The 20,622-nt window shown below is 46.7% G+C and overlaps 1 long non-coding RNA gene across 9 annotated transcripts in view; it reads left to right on the top strand.

Annotated features, from left to right (window-relative positions):
• Positions 1-20,622, top strand: part of LOC146207653 (uncharacterized) — a 194,386-nt gene that overhangs the window by 132,020 nt on the left and 41,744 nt on the right. For 4 of the 9 annotated variants that reach the window (XR_014704038.1, XR_014704045.1, XR_014704025.1 and 1 more), the window contains one exon: positions 14,158-14,378. The exons of the other annotated variants lie outside the window; for them this stretch is intronic. This is a non-coding gene — a long non-coding RNA (uncharacterized LOC146207653). The remainder of the gene's footprint in view (positions 1-14,157; positions 14,379-20,622) is intronic. 9 annotated transcript variants of the gene reach the window in all.

Genomic DNA, 20,622 nt, shown 5'->3' with positions numbered 1-20,622 from the left:
GCATCGTTATGCTCGAAACCTTGCAAGAAAGGGAACGAAATGCTAATCTCGAGCGTCATTTGTTTTAAATTCACGATAGCTGAGCATGCTGAGTGCACTAGTATATCGCGGGTTATAAAAATGATCGACTTTCACACACACAAAAAAAAAACAACTGCCGTCCCCGTCGAGCCAGGTGTATGATGTGGCTCCAACTCTGGCAAGTTGTGTAAAATGTTGAATTCATTACATAAGGTAATTCTTTAGAAAGACAATAGATTGTTCAGATAATCATTACAATGTCAATTTCTTAATTGCTTAGCGCCACGCCACTTGTATTTATAGCTAATACTGTACAAAATCATCTTGTTTAGGGTGCACCATCTAGAATAGTTTTCTTTTTATTTTCCCTCTTTACGCAATAGCGTATACTGTACAACTCGTTCTGTTTAAAAGGAGTCGCCGTCGCCGTAACCAAGAATTGAGAAAAAGGCGTCGGAAAAATTCTTTGGCGCCGGCATGCGGCGGCCACAGGAACTCCATTGAGACCTGATACGCCGTTTCCAAGACAGGTAGCGCCTCCGAGTTCTGGTTTGAAAGCAGCTTTCGCAGTGTAAACTGCGCGTCGACGTCAGTTTCTCAATGTCGAAGCACTCCATAGGGCCACAAGCCGATATCGCGTCATATACCCTTAAAGCGGAGTTTATGTGTCCCTCTAATTTTTCATTCTCATTTTTCCTTTTTCCTTTGTGTACCCTTCACACATCAGATGCTGTAAATCCTGATAGCGTCGTTTCATGGGTACCTGCGCTGAGCTCAGCTATACGCATAACTTTTTTAATTCATAAAATTCTTGAAGATGTTTTTGGAGAATACAATTCCTACGCTAGCAGAATCCTTCTAATGACACAGTTTAGCACCTATTTCCTGTGCTTACTTTTATGTCCGCAGTAGCTTTTCTGGGTTTAATGCCACTGTTCCAAAGGTAAAACACAAGTCCTACGCTATGTCTGCTTGGATTTGCGCCGGCCATTTTCTTATTAAACAGACATGGACCTATCCTTTATTTTGCGATCCTATATTGTCTTGCTTTAGGCGCCTGTACTTGAAAAAATTATTCTTTTACAGCGTTACAACAGCATATTCTTTTAAGAAATACAAACATGAAATGATTGATATCCTCCGGAATGACCTTCGGGTACTTTTGATTGCTACATGTTTACTGAAACGCAGTGTCAAGGACTCAAGATGAAAGCGTTATTATTCATTTCGATTTTATTTAGTTTTGCTGTTCAAACCGACTGTCACGAGGAGGGGTCGAGTACATATATATTGCCACCTAGTGTTCCCGAGATTCTTAGGCGGCGCCTGGAAGAAAAGACGCTGCAGTCGGCTCGCGCGCTCTGTGCGGAACTCTGGCTGTTGGTACAGCTTCGCCCTGTCTTTTAGGCATGTCTAGCCCTATTGTCCGTGACATATTTTGGTGTCGGCGTATCGATCCCAGTACATGTCCCACACACCGCCGCACGCCCAAGACTCAACTCCTGTGCCAATCGACACCCCTGTGCACCGTGCTAGCCGGAGGAATCAATTGGTCTGCCCCCTGAGCACGGGCCGTTGGAGTTCAGCCCCGCAGCCGCCCCTCGACCGGCCATGCAAGCTCCAGTTTACTACACTTTGCAGAACCCACCTACTGCCTCAGCCCTTCCACGGCAGTCAGACCGAAAACGTTGAAGACTGGCTTGTCCAGTTTGAACGGGTCGCCTCATTAAATCAGTGGGACGACGCCGCCAAGCTTAGAAACGTCTTCTTCAGCCTGGAAGATGGCGCTCGTATGTGGTACGAGAAACTAAAAGCCACCCTAACATCCTAGCGTGAGTTCTGCCGACGCATCCTTAATACCTATACCATCACGTATCGGCGAGAAGCGCAGAAAGGGCTTTACAGTCTCGTATGCAGATGCCGAATGAGGCATGTAAGCACGTATGTGGAGGACATGACCCGGCTCTTCCGACGATCTGACCCGGCCATGCCCGAAAACAAAAAGGTGTGCCACCTCATGCGCGGCGTTAAAGAACAACTGTTTGCTGCCTCGTGCGTAATCCACCTAGCATGGTTGCCGGTTTCTTGCAGAAGCTGTCACGATGGAGCTGATTCTCCAGCAGCGGTCTACCACCTACGACAGGCCGGTACTCACCGCTTCGGTTGCGGAGCCGCTTTTGGCCTTCGGGGCCACCCAGAATCTTCGCAACATCATCCGCTCTGTTTTACGCGAGAGCTTCAGACGCGTTTCAGTGCTCCCCAGCCGATGGCCGGCTATATAGCTGGCATTGTCCGCGAAGGGCTTCGAGCATTGAGGCCTTCGGTACACTGATCCGCCACCTTTTCCCGAGGAGTACCATCGTTCAACGTATGCAGATATGTTGCGACGCCCTCCGCCTACTACGACGCCTTTACAGCCACCCGATCAAGGCTCACTCTATTCCGCACAAACTGAGTCGTACATCGACAACCGAGGACCACCTCAGCGGATGGCGAACCTGTGGCGCGCCCCAAGTCGCCAGCGCCTGTGCTTCCATTGCAGGGAACCAGATCATCTAGTGCCCCTATCGAGACCTGGGACTGCACGGATTTCCCATCTACATGCGTCGCCCTCCACTAGGCCAACGACGTCGTGAGATTGAGGACTTATCCCAGCAGCGAATGGCGCCAACTTGCCAGCGACAGTCACGCTGTCCGTCTCCACGCCGATCATCTTCGCAGCCGAGCTCCTCCTGGATGGCGCAGCGATGGTCGCCTAGTCCGCGGGAAAACTAAAGACAGCGACCTCCGGCTGCGAGGCCGCTTGCAGTCGACGCGACGAAGTCCCCCCGACAACGCGACCTGTGAGCGACCGCGACTTGACGGCACCGACGAGAAAGAGAGAAAGAAGAAAAACGAAAGAAAGAAAGAAGGAAAGAAAGAAGGAAAGAAAGAAAGAAAGAAAGAAAGAAAGAAAGAAAGAAAGAAAGAAAGAAAGAAAGAAAGAAAGAAAGAAAGAAAGAAAGAAAGAAAGAAAGAAAGAAAGAAAGAAAGAAAGAAAGAAAGAAAGAAAGAAAGAAAGAAAGAAAGAAAGAAAGAAAGAAAGAAAGAAAGAAATCTTGGCTGGAGCAGTGGATGTGTCCTTCGTCGGCAAAGAGGAAGAGGAAGAGCTCTCGGAGGCGTCGCCTCCGACCACAAACTTTCGCAGCCGTCGGAGGGCCAGCCAGAAGGAAGACATGGATATGGAGGAGGATGACGAGGATGAGGATTCAGACTCTGGTTAATCTCAAGAGCTTGTGGACTGGCCTAGTTGGCTGTGGCCTTGCTGGAAAGTAAACTTTTGCACTTAAAAGGGAGTGTTTGAGATGGACGCGAGTTTTCCGAAAAAAAAAGTTCATTTATTTTAAAAGTTCAGTTACATCCTATTGATGGAGAATGAGAAAAAAAGAGAGAAAAGGTGAGGGGACTTTTTTTAATTGTTCTCTATCATTGTGACAGTTTCTGAACTGGGGTCGTTTTTCTACATTATAGTACCAACTTGGTGCGCAGCGGACGGTCCCACCGACTTGTGGGGGAGGCTGGCACGGGAGGAGGAAAAGCAGCATGCGCATTAGGATGTCATTCGACGGATAACCCCCAGTCTGAGGAGAGCCAAAGCAACGATTTTTCACGGCCAAGGCGCGCTGCATAGATAAGAGGGCCACGGCAAAAGAGTCATTGCCCGAGAATAAGTGGCTGCTACATTAATCCGTCTCTTCTCATTTCTGTGCAGCCCGAAGTTCTAAATGTGTGCCGGTTTTTATGCACAACAAACCACACTCATGAACTACGTCACGGATAGAATGTCAATGAAAGACACTTGGCTGCACCGAGTGTGATGCTCTCGCATTCCCACGCATAAGCTGTCCTAAGTTTAAGTGTCTGTGTGGAATTTTTTTCAAATCACGTCTCATTTCTGCGTATTTGCACAATTCCGCTTTCATACTAATAGTTCACGGCCATTTCATTACCGTGAGGTTAAACTGTATAGCACATTGCAATGTCTGCATATCATTGGGAAAACTTTTGTTTTCCCAAAGAAAGAAAGAAAGAAAGAAAGAAAGAAAGAAAGAAAGAAAGAAAGAAAGAAAGAAAGAAAGAAAGAAAGAAAGAAAGAAAGAAAGAAAGAAAGAAAGAAAGAAAGAAAGAAAGAAAGAAAGAAAGAAAGAAAGAAAGAAAGAAAGAAAGAAAGAAAGAAAGAAAGAAAGAAAGAAAGAAAGCTGTTTCTGGCACCCACTGACTTGACACATCATGTTTCTAAGATTTGATACCAAGGTGTTTACACTTTTCCACTTCTTGCACACCCTTGCCTCAGAGTTTCACATATCTGCGCCTGACGGATATCCTTAGTAAACGAACTTCGAACGCAGTCACGCAGCTACGCATGCATTACAGTGGAAAATAAAATACAATAATTTAAAGAATGTCGTCGATAATACAGCATCGCTTTTAATTCAGTGGAGCAAAACCATTTAGTTTTTGTCCAGGCCCAAATGTACTTTTTTTTCTTGCTTTCTGGAACTTGCATATTATGACAGGGCCCTAAAAAAAAGCGAATCTAGGAAAGAAAAAAAATTACACGCACAGGGGAGAGGCCGTTAATGAGCGACGAGCCGAAGCGATATAAAAGAAACTGTGGCCAATCCCTCGGTGGCCACGACAGTTAGTATATATTTTCTTCTCCAATCTCCACACTTGGTGACCGTTGTTTTAGTGTACTGCGAAAGCGGGTCCCTCACCCTTGTCGCGCACCCACGGCGGTCATATTAATAAAGAAAGATATAAATGAAGAACGACGCCACACAGCCTGATGGGCAGCCACTGCCATCCCGCTAGTCGCGGGCGCACGCGGAAACAGATGAGCGATGTGGTTCCGGACGACCATAAATCCCCGGCTCCTGCCGACGCCCGACGCTATTTGTCAAGCAGATCGGCTCCTCATTGGCGAAACAGTTTTTTTCCTCTTCATGAGCCAGAAAGGACACCCTCCTCGCCCCGTCCTGCGATGCGCCCACTATAGGGACTGCTTCGTCGTCCACTGCCGGAAGCCTCTGTTCTCTTTGTTTTATTCAACTGATCTGTGTGTTTTTTTTTTTTTTCTAGCTTTCTTCTGCCACGTGCCTAATAGACTGTTTAACTATTTCTTCTTGTTTTTCGCGCCGATAACGTTTCACTTCTGGCGCCTGGCCCGTTTATATGGTTGAAGGATGACCGTTCTTCTATGTGCGTCTCCTCCAAATCATAATCGCCCGGCTCCTCGCGCTTCCTGCTGGCAGGGGCCGGTCAGCACTTCATTTTTCAGCGGCGCCCGTCGCACCCTCGTGGCCATGAGGCGACGCCTCCCGCGTCAGCGGTCGTGCAGAACCCGCGAGATATCCTTCATTTTCGAATGCGCCAAGGCGTGAACATCTTCGCGCTAGCGCCATTCGCGGCCATAACAGCGCCATTCGCGGCCATCGTTTAGTTCCCTGTGACGAAATCACCCGCTTCTCTTTCGTCTATTTTGTCGGAAAAGTTTCTTCGTTCAGAAAGGAAGATGATGTTTCTCCTCACACGGAGAAAGAGAGAGAATCTCTTCATTTGGCGCCGAATTGAGCGCCGGTAAGTCTGTGAGGTTCGTCGCCCTAGACCTAGTTAGTTAATCTGTTAATTCTATCTCTACCACGGGCAAGTTTAATTGGATAACAGCCCATCTCGCAAACATACTTGCGTGCCTCCTCTTCGTGGAGCTTCGAGCTCCGAGAAAATATTATTTTTTCCTTGAACTGCGAAGAATTTTAAAATGCAGCATATCTTTTTGCTGCTACCGGAGAGCTGTGCTCGCCTGATTTTAATTACTGATTACTGATTTCACCTCCTCTCTTTTCTGCGCCGTAACGTCGAAGCTCACCAACACGATACCAGTGTCTCGCACATCGCCTAAGTTGGTGGCGAGGCATAAAAGTCCCCAAACACGGCATCCGAATTAATTTTATTATGTTGGTAATTATTAACCACCACTTATTTTTTCTGCTTGTGGCAAAGGATTCTGTGACACATGTAGCAAAAAGGTGATAGATAAAATGTGTGTGCATTGTGCTCATTCTGTTTACACTTGACACTTGTTTATTGTTTTACATTCTGGCCCCAACTGTGTGTGTTTTTTTTTTATTTTTTTTTTTTTACTGTGTCATCACTTCCTAAGCACTTCGGAGGTATTGAGGACATGTTGTCGGAGCTGTTTGCATAATCAAATGAACACCTGCTATGGTCAGGTCCAGCATTTGGGAGACCTTTTAATTTTAAAGCCACTGAAAGATATAAGATACAGTGGCGCGCACGATGTGGGAATGGTCTAAACTCCCGATGAGTGGCAAAAACTTGCTTTTAAACTTTTTTCTTGCGGGCTGCGTTTTTGAAAATAAATGTAAGGCAACTACGGAATGTTTTAAGATACTTCTTATAAACGTACAGATATAAACGGTCTAAGATGCTGATGAGCAGCACATGATTGCCTCTGAAGGTTATCCTGCGTTCACAACAGTATTTAATACTTTCCGGAGAAAACTGATGGGTTGCGTGTTTGAATAATTGTGAAGCAACTGTAAAATATTGTTGGACACTTTTATGAACACATTTTACGAAATGGTTTCAGCTTCTCATCTGTACAGAAACTTTTGCTTTTAAAGTTTGTCCTATGCTCATAACGAGTGATTACGTCTGTCATGATAAAAAAAAAAATTGGGCGCATTTTTTTTGTAAATCGCAAAAAAAAGCACGTTCTGCAATTCAGACCTTGGCCTTAGGGGCGCAGCTGGCATATTATGTGGCTGCGTAGGAGCTTCTCCGACTGTAATTATTGTTTTTAAGCTAAATTTGTGTTGGAAGCCGCCTCTGAATTTCCCGTTGGCCCTTTCTGCGCGATAAACGGCTGAAAATGCATATACGCACCGCCCCTCTGAGATCTGAACTAATGACTTACTTATTTGTCAATCGTAAAATACGCAATATCCAGTTTTATGCTCATTATTTTGTGTCACTATTTGGCATTGCTCAAGATTTGAACCGAGTAGAAGTAAGATTTAGTTTGACGCAGTTATGTATTAGAATAAACTAGTTTTGTTCGCTTTTACGTCTCTCGTTCTCTGGGCATTCTATACAAATAAAATGTTAGACGCATGTTTATACGAAGGAAGGTCACAAAGGCAAATTTTTAAAGAAACATAATTATAGGCAATAAGCCATCTGATAACATTTTGTGAGCGCAGTTTTCCAGACTAATATATCACCCCTTTCTGTCACGCAAAGCTATAGCCGCACCGTTCGAAGAAAGAGGCAGTTGTTAATTGGGTGCACAGCAAAATACATTCAAGAAACGCCTGAGGTTGAAATTGCCTCAAGCGGGGACAGAAGGGTCATTCGGCGACATTGAGCACCAAATACACATGGAAATCACCGCTAATAGGCCAATGCAATCAATTTCTGCAGCTAATGGCAAACAAAATAACATAACCATTCAGGCAGGTAAGACATATAAAACAATATGGCCCTTCATCGTTCGTTCTAACAATGGAGATTGTGTGACTGATATGGCACAAAATTTGCGTCATTTGCGGGCATTCCTCGAAGGTTTCACCTAAAAGACGCCTTCACCGATGTTGCGTCGATCGAACTATCTTTTTTTTTTGTTAGTTAGCTAGTTAATTCATTGCATTCAGCTATGGTTGCTGTGACTAGCAAACTTTTTCCACTCGCAGAGACGCGAGTTAAGTGGCCTGCGTATATGCAGCGTTACAGCTGACGCCCTAGTACGTACCGGGAAGCAGCCATCTAGCGATACACGTGAAGCACTTGTTGCTAAAAGCCATTCCCCGCATGGTGTGGGCATTACCTATTGCTCGCGATTTCCTGGGCCCGAACGCTACGACTACTACACAGCTATCACGCTGCACCCTTCAGGCCTACACGCACCTCGCTCCCTTGGTCGAAGTGGTCCTTAGCGTAATGACAGCGCGGTACTACGGGCCCCGCTATGCGAAGACCGTAACCGCAACAGGGAATTACTCGGTGTCTACACGCTTCAGGGTGAACAGCACGATAGAAACTGCGCGATAGGCCTGCGCTTAAGAACGCGCCGTATGAGTTGAGCTCACTAAGGGTTGTCTCATTTCCAATTCCAAGTCGAGGCAGCGTTGGCAGCGTTGGGAAGTCGTGCGTCGGGAATAGGCCCTGCGTTCGTGCGCCTCGTTTCCAGCGGCTTTCCGGACGGCGCGGCCTTTTGCAGCCACGAAACCCCTTTGGGCCCCGGAATTTGTTAGCAGAGCCCTCCGGCGGGGGAACTGTGCACGTCGCGGTTATCCCGAACACGTGTGGAATGCTTCCGAACGGCGCGGCTTTGATGGGAGTTGTGCGCGGGCCTTGTTAGCGGGATGGGGCGAAACGCGCCGCCTCTGGAATGACCTGCACTTCGGTATGTATGCGGCGGTCCTTAAAGGTGTATATGTGCCAGCCTGGTTCGGGGTGGCGCCGAGAGGCTTCTTCTTTCGGCCGAGCCTGATTTCCCGGATCGTGGAGAACGGTGACTGGGAGGAGGAAGCTTACATTCCGACGGGGCTGGGAGTGAGCAGCCACTCCAGCTACGAGGCTTCCAACTCACTCTCGCAGTTTCTGGAAGAAATATAGAAAATGGAGCGCGCGTTGCCCAAATGACTTCCCTGTGAAATGGAGAGCTGATAGCCTACTGATGGGGCGGGAGGGAAGCAAACGCCGACAGGCTTCGGTACTGTAGCTTCTCTTCTGTAGAAATTCTCAGTGTGGGTTCCTATTAGCTTCTCATCTTGCGTTGTTGGTTAAAATAGCTTTTGTTTGGTGCCATGCTAAGAAATTCAATACTGGAGAAAAACAAATTAAAGATCGAAAAGTTAATCTCCTTGCTTTCTTCTACGTCATTGCGTTGTTGGTTAAAATAGCTTTTCCTTGGTACCATGCTAAGAAATTCAATACTGGAAAAAAACAAATTACAGATCGAAAAGTTAATCTCCTTGCTTTCTTTTACGATACGTTCACAAATTTCCTGCAGTTGAGATGTTTTTTCTGACAAGCCCGAACGTATATTGGACCTCAGGTACAGTATATCACATCGCCTTCCTTGTATACGCTGTGCTCTCATTATCACGATTATTTGTTCGGATGACGCATTTTTAGAGATGACAACTGCGAAATGAGAGAAATTTGCAGTTTTATTGGAGTGAAAGCTCCATTTATCTCACGCCAAAGCTGAAGGTCATTTGGTTCCGAATATTTGACATTGAGCTCTCGCGCTGTGCAATTAACATCGTTGTCTTCTCCAAGTTCATCTGCACAAACTATAGGTACTGCGTATGCGCCAGGGTAATCTGCACCTGGCCGCAGCTGCGTTGCAAAAAGACATTGTCGCGACTGCGTTTCAAACCCTGGCCAGGACGAACAGATCAGCTTCCTTGGCACAGGCCCGAAAGAACTATCACCGCAGCCATCACGCCTCGTGTAAAACTGCAAAAACACTCTCACGCCGTGCAGTGCACATAGTTGTCTACATTGCTTTTCATCTAAACCGCTCCTTCATTCGATCTATGTAAGTACGCCATAAGCATATGGTATAAGGTATTTATTAAGGAAGAGAATAAGGACAACATTCGGCTTCGATCAAGCAAAAGATCAAGCAGGTTTTCGGAAAGGGCACTCTACTGTCGATCATATTCATCAAACATCATACCATCAACCAGGTTATAAGAAAAGGCTCGGGATATAACCAGCCCTTTTACATAGCATTCATTGATTACGAAAAAGCATTTGACTCAGTAGAAACATCGGCGGTCATGCAGGCATTGCGAAATCAGGGTGTAGACGAGCCGTATGTGAAAATACTGGATGCCATATATAGTGGCTGGAAAGCAACTATAGTTCTGCATAAAAACAAAGTAACCAAATTCCTATAAATAAAGGTGTTTGGCAAGGAGCCCCGATCTCCCCAGTGCTATTCACAGCTTGCTTAGAGGAACTTTTCAGATAATTGGAATGAGAGCAGTTATGATGGATAAGGGTAGATGGAAAATACCTCAATAATCTGCGATTTGCCGATGACATTGCCATGCTAAGTAACTCAGGAGATGAACTGCAAAGAATGATTGATGACCTAGACAGGAAAAGCAGAAAGGTATAGGCTTGAAAATAATATACAGAAGACCATATATGTGATGTTCAACAGCCTCGGGAAGGAATAGTAGTTTACGTTAGGCAGCGAAGCTCTGGAAGTAGTAGGCGAATACGTCTATACTATAGGAACAGGTAATAACCGCACATCCGGACCATGAAAGGGAAATAACAAGAAGGAAAAGATTGGGATGGAGCTCATTTGGCTAGTACTCGCAGACTAGGACTAGCAGCTTACCGTTATTGCTCAAGAGGAAAGTATAGAACAGCTTCATTTTATGTATACTCACCTATGGGGCTGAAACTTGGAGGCTAATGAAAGGGGTTCTGCTTAAGTTGAGGACAACCCAGAGGGCTATGGAACGCAAAATGGTAGGTTTAACATTAAGAAATAAGAAGCGTGCCGAGTGGGTCAGAAAAATAACTCAAGTTAGTGACATTCTAGTGGAAATGAAGAAGAAATAATGGGCTTGGGGAGGACATATAGTGCGAATAGAGGGTAACAGATGTTCACTTAGGGCAACAAACTGGATTCCAAGGGAAGGAAACCTCAGCATGGTGCGGCAGAGAAGTTAGATGGGCGGATGAGGTTAAGAAGTTCGCAGAGGTCAATTGGATGCAGCTAGCACAGGACCGGGTTAATTGGAGGAATATGGGAGAGGCCTTCGTCCTGCAGTGGGCATAGTCAGGCTGTTGATGATGAAACATACACAATCTGGGCAAGCGCGGGCGATGCCACCTAGCGTAGTGTCGGGCGAATCCACTAGATGACGCAAAAAAAAAAAAAAAAAGAAAAGAGGCGGCGTGGAGTAGAGGAAGCCACCTTCGATAGAGACAGAGAGCGCGCTTCCAAGACCATCTAGCAACGAGAAGCCAGTCTAGCCCGTTGCTGACAAGCTTACCAAGCGCGCAGGCGAGCCAGATCGAAGTGGCGGCAGCGAGCCCGCGACAACGGCTGCGATCGATGGCTTTTACTCGTGAAACTTGGTTCAAGGATAGTTGAACCTCTCCAATTTTGGCCGCTATTGTTATATCAGTCGGTTAGTCCAGAATTTTGCGCCTATCACTGCGGCATTGACCTCACTCTTTCTGGGTGGTCTTCGGACTGCGGCAAATCCTTTCGATGCCAACGCGCCCACTTATATAGTTGAACATAGATGGAAGTGGCGTCTGCCTCGGCGCACTATTCGCTCATCGTAAGGGCGAGGTTGGATGAATACGTCGTCACGTACGCCAGCCGATCTCTCGCAAGACCGGAGTACACCTTCACCGAAAAAAAGTGCTTAGCCACCGTCTTGGTACGTCATAAATGTCCTCCTTTCTTGTGCGCCCGACCATTCGACGTCGGCCCGGACCAACAGGCGTTCTGCTGGTTATCATCACTGAAGGATCCTTCCGGCTGCCTTGCTCGCTGGGCTTTATTTGTACTTCCAAGATTTTGACATTCGCGTTATCTACCTGTCTGGCTACAAACATTGATTGCAAACATGGGGACACAGATGCTTTTTCCCGTTTTCCCGTTTTCCTGTTCTGACGCCCATCCTCGGAAGTCATCTTGTCTTCACTTTTTTTTTTCAGTCTCATGATATCCGAGCAGTGCAAAGATCCCTAGACGGCCTCTCTTATCGCTTTTCTATCTGTGTCTGCCTTCCTCGCAATCTGCACCTCGTGCCCTGCGTTGCCAAGAACTCCATTTTGAATTTTAGGGCAACATATTATACCGCCACAACTAGTTTACAGACGTGTGCGAATGGTCGTTGAATGGTTGCAGGATTTTCGCCTTCCTTCTTTCTACATGGAGGTCAGCCCTTCTCCATGTTGTGTACGGTTTTCCCCTATGCCGCCCTGATGGCTCCGTATGTACTGCCGTTTCCCAAAACGCGAAACACGCTGAAGATTGCCGCCACCTGGCCCGATCTTTCACAACGGAGAACCAAATTTGTCAATAAGCCCGCACCGAAAATTTCGACCTGGTCAGCACCTTTCTTCCAGGCTCGCTGTTAGGTTGTAGGTTCCTGCAACATGCTTGCAGAGCAGTTGACCAAGTACGAAGGGAGTGAGACTGTTCAAGCTCAATACCTGAAGCCATTTTACGATCCCACCCCACTTTGTGGTCTCACTTGGGTGGCAGAACATCCCCAGTAAACAGGAACTCTTGGCGGCAGAAAGCTGATGACCGGCACTGCTCAGGACAGAGCTTCGTGGTTCTATGCCTGAAATTGAGAAAATTAATTTGCTGAATCGCTGCACTCTGAAGGTGAGAATTTTGTTCCAGAGGACAATGTAAACAGGTTACACCTTCAGATTTAGTAACAGAATCTAGTGACGCTTCCAACGTTCGGCAAAAACGTTAACTTTTCTTTAAAGTTCCCAGTGTGCTGGAAATTACCAGAAGCGACCGTTTCGGTTTGCTAAAGCAGGGCATATTATTTTTTTTTTTTTCTTGAAGTCCTCAAGAAAGGTCGAAGATTTCTGAGAAGAACAATCTCAACCTCGCGCCTATGAAAACTTTTTTTTTTTTTCGTGTACGTGCAAAACGGCGTCCTACTTTCTATTCGAAGGGCAGTACAGAAGAAATTATCGCGAAAACCCACTTACTGGGAAAAGCACATCCTGCAGAAAATTGCGAGCTGCCGTGACGAAAGCAGTAAAAACAAGGAAAATACAACGTATTCGCGCCAGGCACCCCTTTTCCGTGCGTGTTATTATTTATGTGAACCCAGGCGGTGGGCGAAGCGGCTCGCCGTATACTGAAACAAGAACGATGCGCGCGCTCGGCAGCGTGTGATTTGAAATGCAAACTGCGAAGCATTCGTTATAGTTTGGCAGGGAGGTGCGAAACTTGCGGGCCGCGATTTGGACGCCGGGTGGGAGGCAGGCTGGCAGACCTCACCGCGCTTTTATTTTTTGCATGTTTCGCCTTCTTTTCTTGTTTGTTTCTTTGTTTGTGCTGCCTACTCGAAATTTCTTATCCTACGTGTTTTGTGTTTCCTGCGCTCTCGGCCGCCCACCTTGAAAAATAGCTTCGGAGACCGATGGCCGAAATATGGAAATTCCATCGCGTGCGAGCCTAAAACACAAGGGTCCAACTTATCCTCGCCCAATTTTCTTCAATTTATTCGCTTCTCTCGTCGAAAGTTTCCGTTCATAACTCTCTCGTATGTGTGTTTCTCTTTTTCGTCGTCTCTGTTGTGGTTGCGGTAGTCCGGCTACGTCTGGCGCTCGCGGGCGAAGCAAGCGCGGATGAATTGTATGCGACGTGAAAACAACAAAAACAAAAAACTCACAGCGTCCGCAGAACAATTTTTCACTTCGTCAGATTCAGGAAATATTGTTTTTCCTCGAACGCTTATCGAAGTTCTCATTCCTTTGTCCACGAAATTTATGCCACCAGATTGTTCAAAATAACAATAATAGGGAAATATTGGTTCAGTTGCAGTATTTTATTTGTGCAAACCCAAGAAAAGCGTTTAGACGTGCACTTTCTGCGGTGCCTCTAACGACAGTCTAACAGAAATTCGAAAACTTTGGAATACATTCATTAACTTGCAATGTCAAAGAAGACCCCTTTTCAATAGACGCCCTACTTTGCGCGATAGCACGAAACCGAAAAATTGCTGCCTCTGAAATAAAGATATAAGGCAGAGTTATCAGTGACCTTATCGTATACTATGTCCATACCGCTAACGAAAGACGAAAAAAAAATAGGAAATAAAATCTAGGAAAATTTGACGGGCGGAGGAGTGAGGTGCGAAAGATACGAGAACGGCCGTATCGACGCAATAAAAACGCCGCTCACCGCGTCTTTCTACGTCTACCGTTTGTTACGCACTTTGGTGGTCTTTTCCCCCTGCTGCTGTCATCGTAATCTTTCCTCGTCTAACCTGTTCGCGCACTCCTATGCCTCACCTTTTCTGTCTTTTTTTCTTTCTCTCACTCTGCGCGCAGATATTTCCCCACCACACCAGGGCCCGCAGCGCAGACACCCCCAAAACGACCGGGCCGAAGTAACGTCAAGATCCACGACGTGATGTCTGTGCAGTGAAGAAAAAAAAAAATTTTTTTTTTGCTCTGCGGCGTCCGGATCCTCTAGGCACCCTGTTTTTCTACATTCTTTTACTTTATTTTTTCTCCCACACATCGAGCGTCGAAGGGCACGTCGGCTCACTGTAAGTGCGGTGGAAAACTTAAATTGCTCGTTGCCGTGACGCACGTGCTTGCGGTCCCACCGTCGCGCCCCTGCTTGCACCCCCCCCCCCCCCCCCCCCTAACCTTTCCTGCCTCTCCTTAACACAGTAGGCAGCTGACGCTGTGTTTTAGTCGGTGTTTCCGCGAAAGCGGTCGTGCCGGTGCGTTTTCTGGTCGTAGGGCAGTTTGTAGAAAACCCACCGCCGCTCTTCTGGCGCTATAGCGCCTCTCTCCCCTTCACGTCTCCACTGCTCTGTGTAGCATGGGGTGCGAACCGCATGCAGGACCACACGGTGCGTTGGTGGCGGCTGTCGTGGCGAGTATAGAGAGGGAGGAAGGGGGGCACAGACGTTGAAGAAGGTCGTCACACGACGAGGCGTCGTAATGATAGTCGTAGACGGGGCGGCGAACGTTCAGGATTGATCGAGACCGAGTATAACGCTGCCCTCCTCTCTCATTCCTCCGTTTTCTCCTACCGGGCTTTATCCCGCACTCGCGTTCACTGCTGAGGTTTGTTGCCGCGAAGAGCACTGAGTATGCTTGCGCGTAATGTGTGTGTTTTGGTCTTTAGCGTACGTAGTGAAGAGAGCCAGGGCGAGGAATCAGTTGCGCGAGAGTAGGAGCAAGTAGGTGTAACACGCTGTGTTAGTTCTAAAACTAGGGCTGTTAGCAGACCCTGGATGTCGAAGGCGCGGTAAGCACTGTAGAAAGAAATTACGCTCTAAGACTAGAGTTGCGTGTGAAAATAAGATGCATTGACAACTGTTGGGGGACGGGGATTGTGGACTTTCGGACAGCCCATCATGGTGTACCCGTTTGAGCTGTAACCACGAGGGGCCAGCAATCTGATTTCGCCCGTGTCGAAGCTAAGGGACGGTTACGTGACTTTTCTAAAATAAGGCAGCTCTGTGGTTAACGCGGTTGCCTGGCATTATTCCGTTTATGTCCAAGAACAAATTCATTTCGAATAGATATACCAATTGCCCCTGCAATCAAGTCAACTGGTGTTCCTTACCGGACAGGCCCGCTGCACAAGTCATAACAGCTTTTGCGTCAAAACAATGAGGGACACGCTTCGGCGTTTGAAAATTTCTCGCGTGTTCCGTAAATAAAATGTGAATTGTTGGCGTCATATGCAAATGCATCAGCGGCATGTGCTAACAGAATGAAATTATTTTTTAATTTTCCTTCGGTAAAGTTCCATATACCCCTAAAATGTGCACCGTAAAATGACGACCCGGACTGTACCTTATACCAAAGCATGTCCCTCTCGTTTAACACTATCCAAGCCTATCTTCGTTCATACGCCGTGCATCGGCATTTTTGTGGCGAAGATTTTGTATCATATATTTTGCGAAAGAAGACACTGCGCAGAGCGAAGCATACTACAGGCAGGTGGTATCTCCTAAACAAAGCGCGGATATTTAAGTGCCTGAAATCGACAGGAGCTATCGAGCATACAACCGCCTAGCTCTTGTTTCATGTTGGCGTTGTATAGTGCCCCTGCTTGACAGTTTGGCGCGTTCTACATCACAGCGCCATTTCTGACCACGAGTTATTACGGCTTGTATGTATCAGCTCGTATCATTTACCGGCTTTGAACTGTCTTGATTGCTTAGCTGTCGGTGCCGTCTACAAAAGTAACAACAAGGACTCCCTTGTCATTACTTTCTCCGCAACGGCGATTTCACCTAGTTTCTTTCGGTTAAAGTATTTGGAAACTGCGGCAACAATTCACAGAGCATGGCATGCTAATCTAGAAGGCCTCAGCCGCGAATTTTTCTCGGTGAGGAATTTTTTTCGTGTTCCAGGCTGGTTCTCTACCCTCGCACGTGCACAGAGTTAACATGCATAATGACTTCCATGTCTGGAAAACATTACTCGGTTTGACCGATCGGTTTGCGCATACTGAGAGGAAGAGGAGATTTAAATGTCAGTAAGCTTACGCCAAGAAGTCGATCCAGGACATAAGCCTCTGCGTTTCTAGTAAGCATTGCAGGAGTGGTACAGACAGGGTATGTCATAAACTAAAGAAAAATTGATGCTCAGAGCTGACCAAAACTGCAGATTTTCAGGTCAGAAAGACTGGATGCAACCGGTGCGAAAAGTTTCCACCGATCGCCCCTAGAAATGTGTGGATTCCAGTAAGGCTATCTTCTCTGTCTTTATTTTTTGCCCATATTCTTCTTTCCATTATTGCAAACTTAAGAATGCCCTTTTTCCTTACCCTAGCAACCTGCCGCAGTGGCTTAGTGGTTAGGTCACTCTACTGCTGAATCCAAGTACGCAAGATCAAATCCCGGTCTCTGTGGCCGCTGTTAGAGGGAGGCGAAAAGCAAAGCACCCGTGTGCTGTGCGATGTAAATACATATTAAACAACTCCAGGTGGTCGAAATTTTTAGATTCTTCCACTACGGTGTCTCCCATATCTTGAGTCACTTTACGGCGTTAAACCCTACAAACTAAGCCCCAAACAAAGCCAAACCAAACCAAATCAACCTTGCCTGAGCAGCCCATTCTGTACTAGGCTTCGCCGTTCTCGCTAAAAGTGAGTATCATAGCAGTCACAGGCAATGAAGAGAGGAAAAGTTAGGGAAATGTCAAAGTCAAACATATCGTGTTTAAAAAGAAAAAAAAAACATGCTTGGGGCAAAGTGATGCCAGTCATGGGGATCTCCACTGCTGATAAGTTGGCGGCCATTGTAAGCAGCTGAAAGCAACTCTAAAGTTTGTTTCCTTGCATCGCTCTCCTCAGCACCTATCGCAGTATGCGTGGAAGATCGAGGGAGGCAGAGCAAACAAGGCGCACTCGTCGACGGATATCATCCGCGTCTCGACTCAATTTGCATTACAAAACCAGGTGTATGGAAGCGTGCGCGCGCGCTTATTCGGGTACACTCGCCACTGTCGAGTGTGTACGTCCATGATTTGTACTACTCCGTATTATTCGCATCGTTCTGAATGCTCCTGTAGCAATGCACAATTTTGCCTGAAGAAAAAAAAAAAAAAAAAGCCTTAGGAGATCACGGTGTCAAAAAAAAAGAAAGCTAACTGAGAATTAACTTCAAGCGTATAACGGTTGCAGCGCTGGGAACAACAAAAAGAATAATTGAAACTTTCGGGCAGGGGAGACGAGCCCGAAACAATGGACCTTCTTTTCTAAGGTTCGTCGCAGCCTTAGTCTTTGACAAAAGAGATTCGCGATGCCTGCGACACGCCACAGTCTTTATCGGGGATTCGTGAGCAGACAAGCCTGAGGCCCGGCATTGTGCGATGGAACGCGCCAACGCTGAGGCCTCGCTCCGTGATGTTTGGTCTCGAGCAAACACACGTCGGAACCCAATGAGAAATCTTTGTCCGCCTCCAGCTTCCATTGGTAGCCGTGCGTTCATGTGAATGGCCGGCAGCCTCCTTTTGTGCGAGGGTGTGTATTTAGCGTAATTTTCTCATCACTCCAAAGATATCTGGTTGCTCCTCCAAAGGACAGTTAGGGAGTGCCTACTTCCCATTTCATTCTGACAGGGAAAGTATTGTACTGAAAGAGACACTAAGAGATGGCAATTGTGCAGGGAGAGAAAGTAAACAGGAAAAAAAGAAGGGCAGTCTTGTGTACTACGTGGTATAAATTTGAATAAAAAAATTCATGCGCACGAGATTAAGGAAAGTTATTCTACACTTTTTATTTATTGCGAAAGCAGTACTATGATAGCCAAAGCGAGACTTCGGGTGGCCACAGCTACGCCGTATACGTATCCTCATAAAAAAAAAAAAAGAAAAAGAAAAAAAAAAAAGAAAAAACCAGCCTGCCATGACATTTGAATTCAGATAGATAGATAGATGGATTTATTGATAGGAAAAGGCAGAGAGGTTGGCCCGAATAATTCAAATCTGGCCTGCTACTCTGCACTGGGGAAGGGGAAGGAGAGAAGAAAGAAGGTCATGATGGGTGACGATGTGGGAGAAGGCATATGAAATATATATACAGACACAGCAGCTTGCTTTACAAACGTGAATCAAGTCCACTGGCGCTCAAATAACGGCAAAGAGCGCGCACTGCCTGGATGCCCTTCCCCTTGTCCTGCCAAGCGCCCAGCAGCAGTTCCTCCGACAGAGGCCTCTTGTCTAAACGCTTCAAGGAAGCAGCTAGCACATTTCTTTCGTTCGCATACTCTGGGCACACCAATAATACATGGTCCACAGTCTCTGGGATGCCACAAGTTAAACATTCCGGTGAGTCCATCTGTCCAATTAAATGTAAGTACTTGCGCGTGAAAGCCACGTTTAAACGAAGTCGATGTATCAAGCATGCCTGATGACGCGGAATATCACGCGGAACAGTAAATTTAAATGTTCGATCAAGCTTTCTTAGACGCATGTGTCGGGCGTCTGGTTGAGCCCAGTAAGTCGCTGTAGCAATATTCATACAACTCTTTAGAAGACACGTCGTATCCGCTCTTGAAAAAGGCACAGCTGTCTGGAAGCCATTGATGAGAGCGCTTTTCGCTTCAACATCGGCCTGCTCATTCCCATGGAGGCCGCAGTGGGCAGGAATCCATTGAAACATTATCATGTGGCCTTGCAGCTGGGCAGATGTGATGAGCTCCGTAATGTTTAGTGCCAGGGACTGATACGCAGTGTGGCGTAAGAAGTTTTCCAAAATTTGTAATGCAGTCTTCGAGTCCGTGAATATACACCATTTTTGAGGTGGTTCCCCACATATATAGCGAATAGATTCCCGAATGGCTACAAGTTCGGCAGCGGTTGATGTAGAGTTATGTCCCAAAAGGAAATGCAGAGTCGTTTTCTGAGCTGGTATGACCACAGCTGCGGCGGATGCCTGTGCTGACATAGATCCATCGGTGTATACGTGAATATAACTGGGATATTCTGACCAGATGTGTGCCAGAGTAAGTTGTTTGAGTCCACTAATTGGTACCATAGATTTTTTTAGTATTCCGGGAACACGAAGGTGCACCAAAGGTTTATCCATCGTCCATGGTGGTTGGGTGGGACGATATGGGAGGGCATATCCTGTCGGTACTTGCGACTGATGGCAGCGGAGTGCAGTTGTAAAACTGCAGTCCGGCCTCTCATCCAGAATCTTGCTGAGTGGGTGAAAACGGTGTCTTGTAAGTGCTCGTAAATATACACGAAGTGGTTCGTGTGACAAGTATATGGACATTGGGCGAGCGTGTGCCTCTTCAATTGTGCCTTTGTTAGAGGTGCATCTGGGCAGTCCAAGACATATTTTCAGTGCCTGCGCTTGCACGCTCTCTAAAGTCCGCAAGCAGGAAATGCTCATACTAGAAAGTACTGGGAGACTGTACCGGATGTAGCCAACAAACAGAGCCTCGTAAAGCCGTATTAAGGAGCGCTCAGTTGGACCCCATTTGATGCCAGCTATGTAACGAAGTACATGGCAAAAATTAATTAGCCTCTTCTTCACCATAGCAATATGTTTCGACCAAGATAGTCGGTGGTCAATAATTACTCCCAGGAATCTGTGCCTGGAGACGTATGGTATTACGACTCCATGAAGGGTAATCGGGTAGCGGCTGACACATTTTCCCGTAAACGCTATCACTGCACACTTTTCTGCCGCTAAAAATAAACCTTGACGCCGTAAGTACATCGATGTTGATGACACAGCTCGTTGCAGTCTCGCACGTAGTTGTGGGCGCGTCGAACCAGAGGCCCAGATGCAGATGTCGTCAGCATATGCACTGATGTGGATGTTAGTTGGCAGTTCACTCACCAGGCCAATTAGCGCAACGTTAAATAAAGTTGGGCTGAGAACTCCTCCCTGTGGAACTCCACGACCGACCTGAAAGTGGGTAGTATCTCCTTCAGGCGTAGTCATGTAAACAGAGCGGCCGCTGAGATAGCTTACAATCCACAAGTACAGTCGGCCACCAACTCCCACGTCGTCAAGTCCATCAAGAATAGCTTCATGGAGGACGTTGTCGTAAGCTCCCTTTATATCTAAAAATGCAGCAGCTACTAGTCGACGGTGACGCTTTTCGTGTTCTACAGTCGCCACAAGGTCGATGACGCTGTCAATGGAAGAGCGTCCGCGGCGAAATCCAGTCATCATATTCGGATAAAGATCATTACTCTCTAGATACCACTCAAGTCTTGCCAGCACCATGCGCTCCATAACTTTTCCAACACAGCTTGCTAGGGCAACTGGCCGGTATGAGGTAAGTTCGAGAGGAGGCTTTCCAG

Source organism: Amblyomma maculatum, chromosome 1 (genome assembly GCF_055883805.1).
Source record: "Amblyomma maculatum isolate TAMU_Amacu chromosome 1, ASM5588380v1, whole genome shotgun sequence".
NCBI lineage: Eukaryota > Metazoa > Arthropoda > Arachnida > Ixodida > Ixodidae > Amblyomma > Amblyomma maculatum.
Note: the sequence above shows the minus strand (reverse complement) of the source record. Positions and strands in the feature narration are given on the sequence as shown.